Genomic DNA, 20,234 nt, shown 5'->3' on the forward strand with positions numbered 1-20,234 from the left:
AGTTGGCCTCTGTATTCCTGGGCCAGACAGTGGAAGTATCAACCAGAGCCCCAACTCCTGATCACCATTTGGTGATCCATATGGAAGGTGCATGTGTAGACCCCCATGGTCAAAGAGGCCAACAACAATCATCAACTAGCCTCACATATAGAAAGAGGATGAAAGAGCTGTTCATTAAGAGAGCGCATTGCACAACCTCAGGACATCCTAAGGTGCTTCACAGCCAATTAATTGTTTTTGAAGTGCAATCAGTATTGTAAATGTATCAGTTTGCACACAACAAGCTCCCACAAACAGCAATGAGATCAATGAGCAAACAATCTGTTTTGGGTGATGTTGTTTGACGGATTAATGTTGGCCAAGAGACTGGGAGAACATGATCTTCTTCAACTAGAGCCATGGGATAATTTACTTCCATCCGATAGGGCAGATTTGGTTTAATGCCTTATCCAAAAGACGACAATTTTTACAGTGCACAACCCCCTCAATACTGCACTGACCTGTCAGTGTAGATTATATGCTCAAATCTTGGAGTAGGGTGTGAACGCATGGCTTCTGACTTAGTGGCAAGAGTGCTATCACTGATCCAAGGCTGATACATTTTGGAAATGACCTATTGGGCTAGTGCTAATAATGCCCATGAGATTATACCCCATGTTAGCAACTAAGGATGCCTAAAAATGTATAAAACTGTTACAAATGTATAAATGAGATATGAATCGTTGTTTTGAACTGGAGACGAGGTGTCTGCTTAGAATGATAGAGAAATGCTTAGAAAAGCTAATTATCTGCGGTTTTCAAGTAAACGCTTCAATTTGTTTACGTATCTTTTGACAATTTGAATGCAAAGGCTTTGAATCGAAGGATATTTGCAGCAATTGTGTAAACATAGGCATTTTGCTATGTCATAAAGATTGGTTGAGGTGACAAAGCTCTGGTTTGTGCCTCATAATTCAAAGGACTAGGCTTTGCATTGAGGGAATAGGGACAACATAGACAAAGCATTTTCCACAGGAAGAAACCCTGGGTTAGTATAAACAGAGAGAGATGAAAGGAATTCTACAGAAAAGTGACTTCGATAAGATATAAACGATGACATGACCAAAATTGTAAGCCATCTTTCGGGTGGGTTCTTGAAACAAGAAATGAGACAAAGAACTTTCAGTCTTATTAGATAGCAAGTTTTTAGGGGAACCTCTATAGGTCAAAAGTGTTATATATGTGGACTTGTATTTACTCTGTACAGTCACCAGAGGGCTCATCCCCCTGAGTCCCAAGGGATCCCATAATCCTTTGGGAGCACAGGTACTTAAGAAGGTTTCACAGGTTGGAGAGTGTTATGCATTCAACATTCATTGTAACCCATGTATAAGCTGACCTAAGTTGTATACCTTGAGAACACTGACCACAGGGGGCAAACTTGTGGGAGATACTCCTAACCTGGACTTTTCGGTATAAAAAGGGAAGCTCCACCCACCGTCTGCCTCTTGAGGTCTTGGTAATAAAGGTAACTGGTCACAGAGTGATCTTTTCTCAAGGATTTAATAATGGGAAATGTGGAAATGGCTGAGACCTTAAACAATTATTTTGCTTTGGTCTTCACAGTGGAAGACACAAAAACCATGCCAAAAATTGCTGGTCACGGGAATGTGGGAAGGGAGGACCTTGAGATAATCACTATCACTAGGGGGTAGTGCTGGATAAGCTAATGGGACTCAAGGTAGACAAGTCCCCTGGTCCGGAAGAAATGCATCCCAGGGTATTAAAAGAGATGGCGGAAGTTATAGCAGATGCATTCGTTATAATCTACCAAAATTCTCTGGACTCTGGGGAGGTACCAGCGGATTGGAAAGCAGCTAATGTAACGCCTCTGTTTAAAAAAAGGGGCAGACAAAAGGCAGGTAACTATAGGCCAGTTAGTTTAACATCTGTTGTGGGGAACATGCTTGAAGCTATCATTAAGGAAGAAATAGCGGGACATCTAGATAGGAATAGTGCAATCAAGCAGACGCAACGTGGATTCATGAAGGGGAAATCATGTTTAACTAATTTACTGGAATTCTTTGAGGATATAACGAGCATGGTGGATAGAGGTGTACCGATGGATGTGGTGTATTTAGATTTCCAAAAGGCATTCGATAAGGTGCCACACAAAAGGTTACTGCAGAAGATAAAGGTACGTGGAGTCAGAGGAAATGTATTAGCATGGATAGAGAATTGGCTGGCGAACAGAAAGCAGAGAGTCGGGATAAATGGGTCCTTTTCGGGTTGGAAATCGATGGTTAGTAGTGTGCCACAGCGATCGGTGCTGGGACCAAAACTGTTTAAAATATACATAGATGACCTGGAAGAGGGGACAGAGTGTAGTGTAACAAAATTTGCAGATGACACAAAGATTAGTGGGAAAGCGGGTTGTGTAGAGGACACAGAGAGACTGCAAAGAGATTTAGATAGGTTAAGCGAATGGGCTAAGGTTTGGCAGATGGAATACAATGTCGAAAAATGTGAGGTCATCCACCTTGGAAAAAGAAACAGTAAAAGGGAATATTATTTGAATGGGCAGAAATTACAACATGCTGCGGTGCAGAGGGACCTGGGGGTCCTTGTGCATGAATCCCAAAAAGTTAGTTTGCAGGTGCAGCAGGTAATCAGGAAGGCGAATGGAATGTTGGCCTTCATTGCGAGAGGGATGGAGTACAAAAGCAGGGAGGTCCTGCTGCAACTGTATAGGGTATTAGTGAGGTCGCACCTGGAGTACTGCATGCAGTTTTGGTCACCTTACTTAAGGAAGTATATACTAGCTTTGGAGGGGATACAGAGACGATTCACTAGGCTGATTCCGGAGATGAGAGGGTTACCTTATGTTGATAGATTGAACAGACTGGGTCGTTGGAGTTCAGAAGGATGAGGGGTGATCTTATAGAAACATTTAAAATAATGAAAGGGACAGACAAGATAGAGGCAGAGAGGTTGTTTCCACTGGTCGGGGAGACTAGAACTAGGGGGCACAGCCTCAAAATACGGGGGAGCCAATTTAAAACCGAGTTGAGAAGGAATTTCTTCTCCCAGAGGGTTGTGAATCTGTGGAATTCTCTGCCCAAGGAAGCAGTTGAGGCTAGCTCATTGAATGTATTCAAATCACAGATAGATAGATTTTTAACCAATAAGGGAATTAAGGGTTACGGGGAGCGGGCGGGTCAGTGTAGCTGAGTCCACGGCCAGATCAGCCATGATCTTGTTGAATGGCGGAGCAGGCTCGAGGGGCTAGATGGCCTACTTCTGTTCCTAATTCCTTTGTACTTATGATGTTATGTTCTTATGTGTGCATTTATACTGTATAGTCAGGACATATTATTGGCGACGAGAAACTGGGATTTAAACCACGCGAATATGGCCACTAGCAGCACAGAAGGGAGGTACTGTGTTGGTGATGATTGGGACGACTTGATTGAGAGACTACAGCAAAGTTTTGTCACTAAGGAATGGTTGAGACAGGATTCGGCCGACAAACGCAGGGCTCATCTGCTGACGGTTTGTGGATCCAGGATGTACGCCCTGATGAAAAACTCTCCAGCGCCAGAGAAGCCGGCGGACAAGATGTTCAAAGAGCTCAGTCAGTTGATCGGGGAACACCTTAAACTGGCGACCAGCATGCACATGGGGAGACACCGGTTTTACACGCACCAGCGGCGAGAAGGGCAAAGCGTTCCAGACTTCGTGGCAGATCTCAGGTGACTGGCGAGCCTATGTAAGTTCCCAGATGCATGCAGTGCGGAGATGCTGTGAGATTTTTTTTATTGAGGGCATCGGGCACGCATGGGATTTTCAGGAAACTGATTGAGACCAAAGACTTGACCCTGGAAATGGCGGCTTTGATGGCCCAGACATTTAGCTCAGGGGAGGAAGAGACCAGAATGATTTATGGCAAAAATCTTGGCTCAAATGCAAAAAACGACCAGGGAGTCAACATTGTTAATGCGGCACACAGTTCTTACGCAGACAAGGGCAATCAGACATGCCCCAGCATGCAGTCGAACCCAAAGGGGGAATTCAACAGAGACAATGGCTAGCTGAACGGCGATTCATGCCATCGCAATGGACAATGCAGCCAGTAATGAGGCCATCAAAACCTGTTAATGATGCACTTAAGGACAGTTACAGAGACAGTCAGAGACGATCGACTGGTAATGGACCTTTTGTTTCCAACAGTGGGGAGTGGAGGCAAACACCCAGCCAGATCTTGCAGGTATCAGCAATATACTTGCAGAAACTGCAACGTCAGCAGTCACTTGGCACGTATGTGCAGGAAGCCTGCAGCCAGGTTCATGTATGAGGAAGACGGGCCCGATGTAAGCCGAACGAGGTCAAATGAATTCTGGGGGAAATCGCTGGAAGCTGAAGTTCAGCGAGTTCATGTGGAGCACATATACAGTTCATATACCAGGACGCCACCGATAATGATGAAAGTACTTCTCAATGGCATCCCAGTATTAATGGAGCTAGACACGGGGGCCAGCCAGTCCCTGATGAGTATCAAACAGTTCGAAAGGTTGTGGGTGTCCAAGGCCAGGAGACCAAAATTATTGCCAATTGACGCACTGCAACGGACATATACAAAGGAGATCATTCCGGTGCTAGGCAACGCCACAGTCATGACCCACAAAGATTCAGAGAACAGGTTGCCACTCTGGGAACTGGAAATGGGGCGATGTCAATGCAATTTCTTCTGTGGAGCGAGTATCATACTCACAGGTCCTGGATAAATTTGACTCATTATTTCAACCCGGCATTTGCACTTTCATGGGGACCAAGGTAGTGATTCACATAAACCCGGCGCCAGGCCAGTACACCACAAAGCTAGAGTGGTGCCGTACGTGATGCGGGAAAAGATAGAATGCGAATTCAACCGCCTGCTGAGGGAAAGCATCATCTCGCCAGACAAATTCAGTGACTGGGTGAGCCCGATTGTGCCGGTGCTCAAGGCGGATGGGTCAGTCATGATATGTGGCGATTACAAGGCCACCATCAATCGGGTGTCATTCCAAGATCAGTACCCACTACCAAGAGCGGAGGACCTCTTTACGACGCTATCCGGTGGCAAACTTTTTTCAAAATTGGACCTGACCTCACCTTACATGACCCAGGAGCTGGTGAGTGAGTCAAAGAAGCTGACCACCATCACGACACACAAGGGGTTGTTTGAGTATAACAGATGTCCGTTCGGGATTCGTTCGGCCGCCGCGATCTTTCAGCGAAATATGGAAAGCCTCCTCAAGTCGATTCCAAGGACGGTGGTTTTTCAAGAAGACATCCTCATCACGGGTCACGATCCTGAAGAACACCTCCACAACCTGGAGGAGGTGCTACGCAGACTGGACCGGGTAGGGCTGTGACTGAAAAAGGCGAAGTGTGTCTTCTTAGCTCCAGAGGTAGAATTCCTGGGGAGGAGGGTAGCAGCAGACGGGATCAGCCCTACTACGTCCAAGACGGAAGCGATCCAGAGAGCACCCAGACCCCATAACACAATGGAGCTGCATTCGTTCCTGGGGCTCCTGAACTGGGCAACTTTCTTCCCAAATTGAGCGCGCTGTTAGAGCCACTACACGTGCTGCTACGCAAAGGTTGCGATTGGGTCTGGGAGGACAACCAGGAAAGGGCTTTTGATAGAGCACGCAATTTGTTATGCTCCAACAAGCTGTTAATGTTATATGACCCGTGTAAGAAACTAGTTTTAACATGTGATGCGTCGTCCTATGTGGTCAGGTGTGTGTTGCAGCATGTGAATGCCAATGGTCAGTTACAGCCGGTAGCTTATGCTTCCAGAAGTCTGTCCCGGGCAGAAAGATGGTAGAAATGAAACGCTAGCATGTGTATATGCAGTAACAAAAATGCACCAGTACCTATTTGGCAGGAAATTTGAGCTGGAGACAGATCACAAACCCCTAACGTCCCTTTTGGTCGACAACAAGGCCATAAATGCAAATGCATCGGTCCGCATACAGAGGTGGGCATTTACATTAGCCGCCTATGACTACACAATTCGGCACAGACCGGGCACTGAAAACTGTGCCGATGCACTCAGCAGGCTACCACTAGCCACTACTGAGGGGGCAGCTGAGCATGATGCTGAGATGGTCATGGCTGTTGAAGCTTTCGAAAGCGAAGGCACACCTGTGACAGCCCGTCAGATTAAAGTCTGGACAAATAAAGACCCGCTACTGTCTTTAGTTAAGAAATGTGTCCTGAATGGGGACTGGGCAGCCACGTACGGGGCATGCCCTGAGGAGTTTAAACCGTTTGATTGGCGCAAGGATGAACTCTTGATTCAGGCCGATTGCCTACTGTGGGGAAACCGAGTAGTCATGCTCCAGAAGGACAAAGAGGTGTTTATCAGAGAACTTCACAATGAGCATTGTCATGATGAAGGCAATTGCCAGGTCACATTTGGTGCCCAGGGATAGATGCAGACCTGGAACTTTGTGTTCGCAGGTGCAACACGTGTGCTCAGCTGGGCAACGCACCCAGGGAAGCCCCCCTTAGCCCCTGGTCCTGGCTCGCCAAGCCATGGTCACGCATCCATGTGGACTACGCAGGTCCTTTCATGGGAAAAATGTTTTTGGTTGTAGTAGATGCCTACTCCAAATGGATTGTGTGTGCCATTTTAAATTCAAGCACATCCTCTGCCACGGTAGAAAGTCTATGGGCAATGTTCGCCACCCATGGTCTACTGGATGTCTTGGTCAGCGACAATGGCCCGTGCTTCACAAGCACTGAATTCCAGGACTTCATGGCAGGCAATGGAATCAACCAGCCAGGTGGAACGAGCAATGCAGATAATCAAATAGGGGATGCTCAGAATCCAAGGGGGTTCCCTACAAAGCCGCTGATCAAAGCCGTTGGCCAATAGATCCCGACCACACTCACTCACAGGGGTTCCATCTGCAGAGCTGCTAATTAAAAGGATGCTCAAAACCAGGTTATCCCTTATAACACCCTACTATGAAAGAAATTGTTGAGAGCAGTCGTCAGTCACAATGTGACTACCATGACAGGAATGCGAGGGCGGGATGTATTGATGTCAATGACCCTGTTTTTGTCCTTAATTACGCTGCAGGGCCCAAATGGCTTGCAGGCACTATGATTGCCAAAGAGGGGAATAGGGTTTTGGTAGTTAAACTTACCAATGGACAAATCTGCCGTAAACACGTGGATTAAACTAAAAGGAGGTCCAGCAACCCCATAGAAGAAGCAGACGAAGAACACGGCGTAGAGTTTACTCCACCACAGGTGACCGAACACCGGAACCAAGTGGAGGAGAGCCCAGTCACTGTGGGCAGTCTGGACAGCCCTGAGGCACTGCAAACAGCAGACACTCAGGCCAGCGTCCAACAACCGGAGCCCCAACTCAGGTGCTCTACAAGGGAGCGTAAACCACCAGAGAGACTTAACCTGTGATCCCAATAAGACTTTGGGAGGGGAGGTGATGTTATGTATTCAACTGTCATTGTAACCCATGTGTAAGGTGACCTAAGTTGTATACCTTGAGAACACTGACTACAGGGGGCGAACTTGTGGGAGACACTCCTAACTTGGACTTTCCGGTATAAAAGGGGAAGCTCCAGCCACCGTCTGTGTCTTGAGGTCTTGGTAATAAAGGTAACTAGTCACAGAGTGATCTTTTCTCAAGTATGGGCTACGTGTGCATTTATACTGTATAGTAAGGACATATCAGAGAGAGACTCTGGAGACCTGCAATAAAAAACTAAGGTCACACTTTACTCTGAGCGCACAGTGTTCAATCTGACTCTTTCTCCATACACAACAAAAAGGTCTTGTCAATATTCAGGTTCAGGCCCACCCCTAAAAATATGTTAAAAGTGACCCCCTGGAAGCTTTTCGTCACAGACAGAAGACAGAGAGAGAAGGAGGCACACAGATGGAAGAAACGGAGAAAGAGAAGGAGAGAGAGAGAGAGAGGGAGAGAGAGAGAGAGAGAGAGAGAGAGAGAGAGAGTGGGAGAGTGTGAAGCAAGCCCTAGACGAGAGGAAAATCAGAATTACTCATGTGTGTCAACCGTCTGTCCAATCAGATCGATTCCAACTATTGTTACGGTCATATATTTTTACTGTATAACTAAGGTGATATATTCCGCCTTAAACTCTGATTAAACACAATTATTCACCATATTGGTTTGCACTCGAACTCGATTATTTAAAGTGACCAGAGACAGCCGTAGAGAGTGCACCTTAGTTATACAGGCTTCCTTCACTCTCTCTCTCTTTCTTTCTCTCCTTCCATCTGTGAGCATCCTTTTCTTTCTCCGTTTCTTCCATCTGTGTGCCTCCTTCTCTCTCTGTCTTCTTCTGTGACTACAAGCTTTCAGGAGGTCATTTTTAACCTATTTTTAGGGGTGGGCTTGAATTGGAATATTGACAAGACCTTTTGACCTATAGAGGTTCCCCTAAGAACTTGATATCCAATAAGACTTCTAGTTCTTTGTCTCATTTCTTGTTTCAAGATTGCACCTGAAAGATGGCTTGCAATTTTGGTCACATGTTATCGTTTATAACCTATCGAAGTTGCTTTTCTGTAGAATTCTTTTCCTCTCTCTCTGTTTATACTAATCCAGGGTTTCTTCCTGTGGAAAATGCTGCATCTATCTTGTCCCTATTCCCTCAATACAAAGCCTAGTCCTTTGAACTATGAGGCACAACCCAGAGCTTTGTCACCTCAACCAATCTTTATGACATAGCAAAATGCCTGTGTTTACACTAATTGCTACAAACATCCTTTGATTCTAAGCCTTTCCATACAAATTGTCTTAAGATACGTAAACAAACTGAAGCTTTCACTTGAAAACCACAGGTAATGAGCTTTTCTAAGCATTTCTCTATCATTCTCAGCAGACACCTCATCTCCAGTCCAAAACAATGATTTAAACACAGCGCTCATATCTGTTTTATACATTCATAACAGTTTTATACATTTTTAGGCATCCTTAGTTTCTATCAAGAGTTAATAGTTTGAGGACAAGATGGAAAGCACTGAAAAAAAAGCTTTAACCTGTTGTGGAAACAGAATGGTAGATTGCTCTGAGTGAGTTACAATTTACTTTATGTAGTTGGCATGTGCTTACATATCAATACTTAATTAACAAATTGCAACTATACAAGTACTGGAAACCATTTGTCACTCAGTCATCAAATTCCTTCTATTAACAGATTGAACAAAATTGTGTATGGATTCCAATTGGATTGCTGATGCACATAGATATTGATGTTAGGCTGCACCAGAGATGTCCAGTGCCCACCTGCATTAACAGACACACCTATTTGGCCAGGAGGTTAGTGCATGTGGAGGCTCCAATTCCCCAGGTAGGCTGCAACAACAGACCCAATGGCATAACTACCATCTACAAAGGCTGACTAATCTTAATGCAGGATGGATCTTTGGAAGCACTCCAATCACAGTATGTCATGTTTTAAGTGGTACTGCATGAAAGAAGGCATGATCATCAGCCAGCATAGCTGTGATTATGTGAAGCCGGCAAGATACTACCAACCATACTTGCCCACCTAATTGGCAAGGAACACAGAGAACTGTCTGCACAGGTTTCAAGACTGCAGGGAGCCCAATGCAAAGTTATGCCATCTGCTACAAGGACACCAGCAGCTAAACTGCATCAAAGAGATTGCATAGTCAGCGACATTCAGCTGTGGCCTCATCTCTGCCTCCACGTTCTTCCTAGCATGCTGCAATATTGATCTGTAGGTGTGCCCTGGAGTGGCAAACTAGACCACCCTCCGTGCAACCACCTCTACTTGATCGGCCATCAAACAAGGGATCAAATGCTGAGTTATGCCTGCAGACTCTGTTGCATGTCTGAACATTGGGTTTCTTTGCACTTCATTGTTTGTTGGCACTTGTTTCTCCTCTACCCCATCAGATTGGGCAAAGGTCTTTAAGCTTTCTCAAAAGCTCCCAAGAATTCCCACTTACCTGTTAAGGGTTCACTTCCTTGTAAAGTTCATCTGAATTTCATAATTTGCCAGTCACGCCTATTAGGCTAACCCCATACAAGTATCAGTTACTCTCTCCTGCCCTATCACTGACCTTTCCTTTTGTTTTTCCTCCCCTCCCTTTTCCTACCTCTGCACTTGCTCAAAATCGGTTACATCTCTAACTTTTTCCAGTTCTGACGAAAGGTCATCGACCTGAAACATTAACTCTGTTTCTCTCTCCACAGATGCTGCCTGACCTGCTGAGTATTTCCAGCATTTTCTGTTTTTATTCCATACAACAGGTGGAAGCTGGACATAAATAAAGAACAATGATAATGAGCTGACGATAGGAAATTACAATTGCACTACAGGTGAACTCTGCTTGTGACTCAACTACCCGAGTGACTTAACACTGAAATGTAAACATAAAAAGTGGATAAACCTTCTTTGTCTGGTCTGTGCCTTTGGGGAGCATGAGTGGGAAGCTGTTTCACTGGTGATTCTTTCATTTTGAAGGACACAGTTACAGAAAACACACACACATCCAAGAAATTTAAGTTAATCCAAATCTGATGGCTTCAGTCCAATCAACTCTGCTTGTTTAGACTCTTTTTGTGTAAAACAGACTGTGCACTGTACAAGAAACCAAGACCAGGCAAATAAACTTGGAGGATAAGGGAGATCCTTAATTGCACTAGTGATCTGACTGTGTGATTTCAGTCTATTCAATCTGGCTCCCAGTTCAATGAGCTCGGGCTAAGTGTTTGGGCCAAGTCCCTGTGCTGTTTTGTTCGATTGCTACAAATAACAATTTACTGGTTCTTACTTCATTTTTATTCTATACAGGAAGTGGGAACTTTATGTCCTGCAGCACAAGAACACAATATGGTTAGGGGCTAATTTAACAAATAAAGTCAGGGTTTGCCAAGTACAATGACGTGACTGAACCAAACTCAAAGGAAAGCTGACTGTGCTGCCCAGTCACCTCTCCATTTGCCCTCTATTTATGCATGGTTGGTCCTTTAAAAATTCAGTCGTTTCCTGTGGGATTATCAAAGGAGAAGGTTTCTTCTGCCATTCCCATGCCAAACGGCTGCTGTGTGGCCACCACTGGACTGCTGCCACCATCACTGTTCTGACATTATCAAATTAAAGAACATGCCCATGCAGACCAGACCACGCTCAGCATTTCTTTCATTTCAGCGTGCCAATTGGGAACTGTAGTTCGCAATGTCCTGACTAATATTAGATTATGATATGAAGCCAGGCATGTCGAAATTAAGCTGGTAATGAACCTTTGTTACTCAAAGACATATCCCAAGTCTTCAGCCTGCTGCAGAGCTACATTCAGAATGGAATTATTCCTTTGATTCTGGAGGCATAAGAGACTGAGTATTTTACTTTGATCGTGCTTCATTCCACAGAAGAGTCTTTCTTTAATAAATTACTGCGCTGCACAGGGTTTTTATTAGTGGATGCACAAGAACGCAAAAAAAGCATAAAATGTTTAAAGGCTATTCAGCCTGCCAAGCCTGCTCCTGTCACAACCTATGTGCTATTTAATCTGACTGCACTACCATGAAAGAAGGTTTTGCATTAATATACTCTGATCCCCAAAGGTAATCAAACAAAACGCCTGACTATCTATCAACACATCTTTACTATTCAACGTGAGTTTTGCTGCTCTCCCTGGACACATTTCCTCTTCCTCCAGCAACAACAAAGGAACCTTCCTGTCCCATTGTGCTCATCTCAGTCTGTGCTAATTCACGTAACCATCAATCTTCTTCCAAAAGAGATAATTTTTCAGTCTCAATTTGTGCTCACACTATCACATCAATGAGCACGTCCACGCACAGCAAAGTGGTGTTCAGCATCTTCTTCATTTTAGCATGCCAATTGGGAATGACAGTCCTCGAGTAGTACCAGATGGCGATAGGAAGTGCAGCCTTTAGCAGGCCAGTAGAAATTCAGATAATGCTGAATCTTTCTTACGAATGGACCTGCTTCCCAATTCGATTGTTTTTACAACACTATGTAAGAGAAAGTACATTTCTTTCAATCACCAATCTCGCCTGATGTTTGTAAATTCTGAACCTGTGTCCTTTAGCTCTTTGCTCACAGCCGATGTTAAGCAATCTGTTTATAGCTACATGGAATCTTACACCACAGAAGGAGGCCATTCGGTCCATCTTTCAACGAGCTGTCCAATTAGTCGCACTCACCACTAGCTCTGCAAATTTTTCCATTTCAAATATATATCCAATTCCCTTTTGAAAGTTACTATTGAATCTGCTTCCACTACTCTTTCAGGCAGTGAATTCCAGATCATAACAACTCGCTGTCTAAAAAACATTCTCCTCATCTCCCCTCTGTTTTCTTTGCCAATACCTTAAAATTGCATCCTCAGTGGAAACTGTTTTTCCTTATTTACTCTATCAAAACTCCTCATAATTTTGAACACCTCTATCAAATCTCCCCTTAACCTTCTCTGCTCGAAGGAGAACAATCCCAGCTTCTCTAGTCACTCCACATAACTGAAGTCCCTCATCCCTGGTACCATTCCCCTCCTAATTTAGAGTCCAACATACTAGAATCTTTCCTGAAGCCTCTTTAAAATAGTTCAGGACCAAGAACCAAGCAGAGTGATAATTCATTACACAAATTAATCTCAAAACTAACTGAAACTAATGTGTGAAGCATGACATTCTATATAGAGATACCATATAGACTAGATCTGCTGCAATGATTAAAATGCTTTTGTAACATACCAATTGTAAATAATGATCAGATGAGATTACTATATTTTAATCCATTTAATATATCCATTTTTCAGCATTTATTTCTCAGGTAAAGCTTTTGTTTTATTATTGATTCTTGAGATTTAGGCTTCGCTGGCAAGACCCGCATATTTTGTCCATGCCTAGTTGCCCATTGAAGATGATGGTGAGTCACCTTCCTGAGTTGCTGATACTGGTTTGAGAGGGCACTTACGAGTTATAAAAATAGTAAATGCATTGGTTGTCATCTTCCAAAATTCCACAGATTTTAGAACGGTTCCTGCAGATTCAAAGGTAGCAAATGTAACCCCACTGTTCAAGAAAGGAGGAAGAGAGAAAATGGGGAACTATAGACCAGTTAGCCTGACATCAGTAGTGGGATAAATGCTAGAATCTATTATGAAGGACATGGTAATAGGGCACTTAGAAATTGATAATAGGATTGGACAGAGTCAACATGGATTTATGAAAGGAAAATCATGTTTGACAAATCTGTTAAGAGTTTTTTGAGGTTGTAACGATTGTGTTCCTAACACAGATGAGGCTGCACACAGGGAGGTTAAAATAACAGTGACCTCAGTCTTTAATAAGACACTCCAGAGTGAGGAACAGGCCTTAGGGGCCGGCTTATATACAGTGCTCCCAAGGGATGCTGGGATCCCTTGGGACTTCAGGGGATGAGTTCTCTGGTGGCGGAACATGGGAGTGCATGCTTTACAGATACACAACATCACTCCCCCGCCAAAGTCAAAGTGAAAACTATTTACAAGGTGAGGCGGTCGGAAGCCTTTCTTTCCCTGGTGGACCGCCTCGGTGCAAATGTCTGTTCTGGTGTGTTGGCTGTGCCCTCACTGTCCTGGCGTGTTGATGGCCCTGCAGGGCTGCTAGGTGAGCCTGGCCTTGCTGGGCTGTTGGGCGTGATGGGTTCGATTTCCTGGTCCGTTGTGGTGTCGTTGATCCTTTGGGTGTGTGTTGTGGGCTCGAAAAAGGTGGTATCTGCTGTGGGTTGTTCAGGGCAGTCTGTAAACCGCAGCCTCGTTTGGTCCAGGTGCTTTCTGCAAATTTGTCCATTTTCTAGTTTGACTACAAACACCCTACTCCTTTCTTTAGCTATCACCGTGCCTGCGATCACTTGGGATCATGTCCATAGTTGAGCACATACACAGGGTCATTCAGATCAATTTCCCGTCACACAGTGGCATGACCATTGTTTACATTTTGTTGCTGCCGCCTGCTCTCTACCAGATTATGCAGGTTGGGGTGAACCAGCGAGAGTCTGGTTTTAAGTGTCCTTTTCATGAGTAGCTCAGTCAGGGGCACCCGTGAGCGAGTGGGGTCTCGTGCGGCAGCTGAGCAGTACTCGGGACAGGCGGGTTTGGAGTGAGCCTTCTGTGACTCATTTATGGCTCTGTTTGATGATTTGTACTGCCCGCTCTGCCTGCCCATTGGAGGTTGGTTTAAACGGGGCCGAGGTGAAATGTTTGAGCCTATTGCGGGTCAGGAATTCTTTAAATTCAGCACTGGTGAAACATGGCCGCGTTTACCGACCAGTATGTCAGGCAGGCCGTGGGTGGAAAACATGGCCCTCAGGCTTTCAATAGTGGCGGTGGCGGTGGCGGTGCTTCCGGAGATTATTTCACATTCAATCCATTTTGAAAGAGCATCCACCAAAACCAGGAACATTTTACCGGGAAACAGGCCCACATAGTCGACATGGATCCTCGACCATGGGCTGGAGGGCTAGGACCACAAACTTAGTGGTGCATCTCTGGGCGCGTTGCTCAACTGAGCACATACGTTGTTGCATTGCCGTACACAGGACTCTAAGTCAGAGTCGATACCGGGCCACCACACATGGGATCTGGCTCGCGCTTTCATCATTACTATACCCGGGTGTGTGCTGTGGAGATCCGAGATGAACGTCTTCCTGCCCTTTTTTGGTAGCACTACACGGTTACCCCACAACAGGCAGTCTGCCTGAATGGACAGCTCATCCTTTCGCCGCTGGAACGGCTTGATTGGCTCTTGCATTTCAACAGGGATGCTGGCCCAGCTCCCATGCAGTACACAGTTTTTTACAAGGGACAGCAGAGGATCTTGGCTGATCCAAGTCCTAATCTGACGGGCTGTGACAGGTGATTTATCATTTTCAAATGCTTCCATGACGATCAACAAGACTGCGGGCTGCACCACCATCAACAAGTTTGCAGGCTGCGCATTTCCAACCCCGTGGTGGGCAATGGTAGCCCACAGAGCATCCGCACAGTTCTCGGTGCCTGGCCTGTGGCGGATGGTATAGTTATACGCTAATAGTGCGAGTGCCCACCTTTGTATGCGGGCTGAGGCATTAGTATTTATCCCCTTGTTTTCAGCGAACAGGGATGTGAGGGGCTTATGATTGGTTTCCAGCTCAAATTTGAGGCCAAACAGGTACTGATGCATTTTCTTTACCCCGAACACACACATTAATACATCTTTCTCAATCATACTGTAGGCCCTCTCGGCCTTAGACAAGCTCCTGGAAGCATAGGCGACAGGTTGCAACTTCCCTGCAACGTTAGCTTGTTGTAATACACACCCGACTCCGTATGACAATGCGTCACATGCTAGCACAAGTCTTTTACATGGGTTATACAATTCAAGCAGCTTGTTGGAGCATAAAATATTTCTGGCTTTCTCAAAAACAATTACTTGGTTTTTTTTCCCCATACTCAGTTCTCACCTTTGCTGAATAACACATGTAGGGGCTCTAAAAGGGTACTTAACCCCGGTAGGAAGTTACCGAAATAGTTGAGGAATCCCAGGAACGACCGCAGCTCCGTGACGTTCTGTGGCCTGGGTGCATTCCTGATAGCCTCTGTCTTGGCGTCTGTGGGCCTAATGCCGTCCGCCGCGATCTTTCTCCCCAAAAACTCCACTTCTGTTGCCATGAAGACGCATTTCGGCCTCTTCAGCCGCAGTCCTATGCGATCCAGTCACTGGAGGACCTCCTCCAGGTTTTGTAGGTGCTCGGCGGTGTTCTGACCCGTGACCAATATGTCATCCTGAAAGACCACCATGTGTGGTACCGACTTGAGTAGGCTCTCCATGTTTCCCTAGAAGATCTCTGCAGCCGACCGAGTTCCAAAAGGGCATCTGTTGTAGATGAACAGTCCCTTGTGCGTGTTGATGCAGGTGAAGCCCTTCGAAGACTCCTCCAGCTCCTGCATCATGTAGGCCGAAGTCAGATCGAGCTTGGTGAACATCTTGCCTCCTGCCAGCGTCGCAAATAGGTCGTCTGCCTTCGGTAGCGGGTATTGGTCCTGTAGCGAGAAACGATTAATAGTTACTTTATAATCGCCGCAAATCCTGACCGTGCCATCACTTTTGAGTACTGCAACAATCGGGCTGGCCCACTCGCTGAATTCCACTGGGGAGATGATGCCCTTGCGTTGCAGCCTGTCCAGCTCGATTTCCATTCTCTCCCTCATCATGTGAGGTACCACTCGCGACTTGTGGTGAATGGGTCGTGCCTCTGGGACCAAGTGGATCCGCACCTTCGCCCGGAAAAGTTTCCAATGCCTGGCTCAAAAAGGGAAGGAAATTTGTTCAGAACCTGGGTACATGAGGCCTCATCGACATGTGATAGCGCTTGGATGCCATCCCAGTTCCAGCGGATTTTGCCCAGCCAGCTCCTTTCAAGCAGTGTGGGCCATCGCCCGGGACAATGCAGAGTGGCAGTTCATGCACCGTGCCCTCGGAGGTGACATTGACCATGGCGCTGCCCAGGACAGTGATAAGCTCTTTGGTGTACATTCTCAGTTTCGTGTGGATGGGGCTCAGGGCAGGTCTGAATGCCTTGTTGCACCACAGTCTCACAAACATCTTTTTACTCATGATGGGTTGGCTAGCACCAGTGTCCAGTTCCATGGCTACGGGTAAGCCATTCAATTTTACATTTAGCATTATAGGTGGACATTTCATCGAAAATGTGTGCACCCCGTGTACTTCAGCATCTGCCTCCTCTCTCTGAGGCTCGAAATTGCTTTGATCCACCATGGACCGATTTTCCTCTGCCACGTGGTGGTTAGCAGGTTTTGCAGAGCTTGCAGCTCGTTTTTTAAGCTCGTTGGAGGTGCCCCTTTGCTCCACAGCTCTTGCAAACATACCCTTTGAAGCGGCATCAATAGGCTGAATGGAAGCCTCCACAAAGCCAACAAGGTGTGAATTGCCTTGCATTCATCCTTTGTTTGGGACTCATTCATCTAGGTCACCTGAGGCCTGCTGGCAGTTGCAGACTTGTGGGTTCTGCCCTGTACATTTCTGCTCGCAAACACAGTTCCAGTTAATTTATGAAAGTTGCTAGCACTTGTGTGCTGAGAGATTTGTTTGGTGTTATCACTGGTGGACATAAATGCCTGTGCTATCGCAATGGCCTTACTGAGGGTCAGTGTCTCTACAGTCAAAAGTTTTCGTAAGATGGTCTCGTGGCCAATGCCCAGTACAAAAAAGTCTCTGAGCACTTGCTCCAGGTAGCCATCAAACTCACATTGTCCTGCAAGTTGCCTTAGCTCGGCAACATAGCTCGCCACTTCCTGACCTTCAGATCGCTGGCACGTGTAGAACCGATACCTCGCCATCAGCACGCTCTCCCTCGGGTAAAGATGCTCCCGAACCAGTGTACACAGCTCCTCATACGACTTATCTGTGGGTTTCACCGGAGCCAGAAGATTCTTCATGAGGCTGTCGTTCGGTGCCCCACAGATTGTGAGGAGGACCGCTCTCCTTTTTGCAGCGCTTCCTTCTCCGTCCAGCTCGTTAGCTACAAAGTACTGGTCTAGCCATTCGACATAGGCTTACCAGTTCTCACCCTCCGAGAACTTCTCCAGATGCCCACAGTTTACTGCATCTTTGCGTTGGATTCGTATTCTCGTTGCCAGGTATTGTGTTCGTAACACAGATGAGGCTGCAGACAGGGAGGTTAAAGTAACAGTGACCTCAGTCTTTAATAAGATACTCCAGAGTGAGGACAGGCCTTAGGGGCCGGCTTGTATACAGTGCTCCCAAGGGATGCTGGGATCCCTTGGGACTTCAGGGGATGAGCTCCCTGGTGGCGGAACATGGGAGTGCATGCTTTGCAGATACACAACAGTAACTCGTAGAATCGATAAGGGGGATCCAATGGATGTGGTGTATTTGGATTTTCAGAAACCATTCAATAAGGTGCCACACAATAGATTAGTAAAGAAAATTAGGGCTCATGGGATTGGGGGTAATATACTCGCATGGATTGAGATTGGTTAACAGACAGAAAACAGAGAGTAGGAATTAATGGGTTGTTTTTTTTGGTTGGCAGGTTGTAACTCGTGGGGTACCGCAAAGATTGATGTTTACAATCTATATCAATGATTTGGATGAGGGAACCAAATGTAATATATTCAAGTTTGCTGATGATACAAAGCTAGATGGGAATGTATGTTGTGAGGAGGATGCAAAATGGCTTGAAGGGGATATAGACAGACTAATTGAGCAAGAACACGGCAAATGGAATATAATGTGGAGAAATGTGAAGTTATCTACTTTGGTAGGAAAAATAGAAAAGCAGTGTGTTTTTTAACTGGTGAGGGATTGGAAAATGTTGGTGTTCAGAGGGACCTGAGTTTCCTTGTACATGAATCACAGAAAGTTAACATATAGGTCCAGCAAGCAGTTAAGAAAGCAAATGGATATACTTAGCATAGGTGAACAAAGGTTCACCAGACTGATTCCTAGGATGAGGAGATTGTCCTATGAGGTGAGGTTGACTTGACTAGACCTATATTGTCTAGAGTTTAGAAGAATGAGAGGTGATCTCATTGAAACATACAAAATTCTTACAGGGCTTGACAGGGTAGATGCAGGGAGGATGTTTCCTCTGGCTGGGGAGTCTAGAATCAGGGGTCACAGTCTGAGAATAAGGTTTTTAGGACTGAGATGAGGAGAAATTTCTTCAATCAGAGGGTTGTGAAACTTTGGAATTCTCTACTCCAGTAATTGAATATATTCATGCTTTTTGAATATTAATGGAATCAAGGGATATGGAGATAGTGCTGGAAAGTGGAGTTGAAGTTGAAGACCAGGCAAGATCTTATTGAATGACGTAGCAGGCTCGAGGGGCTGAATGGCCTACTCCTGCTCCTATTTCTTATGTTCTTATGTTCTTTTGCTGATACCAACATTTTATCTCCAGAATTTTGAAACACTATTCTCAAACTGCCATGGTGGGATTTGAATTCATGTTCTCTGGATTATTAGTCCAGGATCATGTTCACTACACTATTGTACCTCGGCTAGTTTTTTTTCTCCATGGACTATAAATGGAAAGTACAAGCATGGAAATGAAAGTCACTGTACGTTTTTCCTGATTTTCCCACATTTCTGCCTCAAACTAGAGTACAAAAAATGTGAATGTCAGAAGTACAAGTCATGCGACTCAAGCACAATTTTACTTTAAATGTTAGCTATGTTGCACAGATGCAAATTTATTCACTACAAATTAAAATGGGGATCATTTACTTCTATTAAATCTGTGCTCAAGTGAAAGGGCAGGAGCTATATTTTAATTCAATTTCTAATCTGTTTAGTCACCATGGCCTATATTTTCCCAATTTAGAAATAATTATTTAAACTCATCTAATTCTGTTCACAAGCTTCATCCAATACTCAACAAAGTGATTGTGTCTTGAGTTCCTCCACATTCATAGTTTACAAATTTGATAACGTTATTCATGAGAATGCAGCCAATAAGGGCCTACTTACACTTATAATCAGATTCATACTGCTCAAGCAACTAATAAGATTTTAGCTAGTTGAGAAGTGTGAAAATGTTGTAAATCGAGCAGTTTACTCACCTGGATGCAAGGAAAACATAATCATAGGGCATTCTCATAGATCCAGGTTTATTGTGCAGGATCAGCATTATCCATCAGGTAACTTCACCCCTGCTAGTAACTCTGATCTCAACCCCATTATCCATCTTCAACTGCCCGCCCATTAAGAGCCCCCCTCACCTAACCCCCACAAGCTGTGCTTACCTCAGCAGCCCCACAAGCAGCCCTCAGTTCTTATCGCAACCTTGAAAGGCTCTGCCTTTCCCATGACACCCCTCAAAATCCACCAATGACAACTTACATAGCGAAATAAAGTTATAGCCCACAAGTCAGGTGTAATTTAAATCTTTTCTGCATGTGAGAATCATTGATAGTTTCAAAAATATATGAATTGTAGGGATCAATCACTTATCCACTGTCCACTTTAAAAAAAATCAATCTCTCATGTGGTATTTCCATACTAATTTGTAGAATATTTCAAAACGTATTACTCAAAAGAAAACCACAAAAGCTAACATTTCAGCAAATCAGTAAAAGAATATTCTGTAAATGGTGCTTGTGTCATAGATAAGCCATTTTGATGACTTATAACCTCTAAAGGCAAT

The 20,234-nt window shown here is 45.0% G+C and overlaps 1 protein-coding gene across 1 annotated transcript in view; it reads right to left on the reverse strand.

The window, feature by feature from the left end:
• Positions 1 to 20,234, reverse strand: part of adgrb1a (adhesion G protein-coupled receptor B1a) — a 691,398-nt gene that overhangs the window by 415,919 nt on the left and 255,245 nt on the right. The gene's annotated exons all lie outside the window — the stretch shown is intronic.

This window comes from Pristiophorus japonicus, chromosome 1 (assembly GCF_044704955.1).
Source record: "Pristiophorus japonicus isolate sPriJap1 chromosome 1, sPriJap1.hap1, whole genome shotgun sequence".
Taxonomy (NCBI): Eukaryota; Metazoa; Chordata; class Chondrichthyes; family Pristiophoridae; genus Pristiophorus; species Pristiophorus japonicus.